Source organism: Sinocyclocheilus grahami, unplaced genomic scaffold (genome assembly GCF_001515645.1).
Source record: "Sinocyclocheilus grahami isolate Dianchi unplaced genomic scaffold, SAMN03320097.WGS_v1.1 scaffold105.1, whole genome shotgun sequence".
Taxonomy (NCBI): domain Eukaryota; kingdom Metazoa; phylum Chordata; class Actinopteri; order Cypriniformes; family Cyprinidae; genus Sinocyclocheilus; species Sinocyclocheilus grahami.
This window is the reverse complement of record NW_015505284.1, coordinates 547,548-549,000: the sequence shown is the minus strand read 5'-3', so window position 1 is coordinate 549,000 and position 1,453 is coordinate 547,548.

Below are 1,453 nucleotides of genomic sequence, written 5' to 3'. Positions count from 1 at the left end.
GTGTGAAATCTATATATATATATATATATATATATATATATATATATATATATATATATATATATATATATAATAACTCTTAACCACACCCTTCAAGAAAACTGTCCTTATTTATAGACATAGACGATGTATTTACACACATACATACACACATTGAATCACAAACCTGAACCTATGCTTATTATAACCTCTCACTGCTGTTCATTAGATGCTTGGTTAGTTTATTTGCTTATTCATTCAATGTGTTTATTTGATAATTAATTAATCAATCAGTTTTAGTTTATAGACCAATTTAACACCTATTTGTCAGAGGGTAATAAAAATATGGAAATTGATTTTCAGAAAATGCATGGAAAAAGACAACTGCAACTAGAGGCGTCATACCCATTCAAACATGCTACCTCAGATTTTTGAGCCAAGTGGATTTTGAATGCAGCTTCCAAAAGACAAGAAATTTATATTTCATACAATCACACTGGCATTATTAGAATGTGCAGTGCAGCACAGCATCAGTTGCTAAATTCAAATCTGCATTCGCTTCGGCGCAAATTCTAACCAATCACACACGATTCTGTTGCGCTTATGAATGCAATGACCAATCAGAGGCGTTCAGATGAGTCATCGCAGAAATGTTTTGTTCAGTGCGCGTGTTCGGTTAAGGAACTCTGCTCTCTTGATGATTCTCATCAGAAACACCAAAGTGCAGATATACCATCAAGTAGGATATTTATTTCACAGTGTAATCAGCATCAGTGATTATAACGAAAGTTTTTGAGAGTGCTTAAAATCTTCTTTGATAATGTCAATGTTCTTTGCTTTCTGTACAATGAAAGAGTTATAATTAGTAAATTACAATGTTTCTAAATTCACATTAAATACAAAGTCAGTCGTATTAAAAATATTTTATGGCATCATGACACCCATATCTGGTACTTAAGTAAAAAGACGGGTTTTTATGCATAGTTAATAGATTACACTATTAGGCTACTTTGCCAAACGCCCATTATAGATCAGCTAACATAATATATAGGCTAAAGGTGCAAAATGCATCTACTTACACTTATTTGAGAATTGAGATATTTAATGTCTTAGTTGAATGAATGAATGAATGAATGATGCATTTATACAGCAATTTATTGTGTATTTTTGTACACCCAAAGCGCTTTACAATCGTGTGGGGTGGGGGTGGGGGGGGTTCTCTCCTCAACCACCATCAGTGTGCAGCATCCACTTGGATGATGCAACTGCAGCCACAGGACAACGGCGCCAGTGCACTCACCACACACCAGCTACAGGTGAAGAGGATAGAGAGTCATAGAGCCAATCAAGTGGTTGGGGATTATTAGGAGGTCATGATTGACAAAGGCCAGGGGGGCAGTTTTGGCTAGGACACAGGGGTTCCAACCCTACTCTTTATGAGAAGTGCCATGGGATTTTTAATGACCACAGAGAG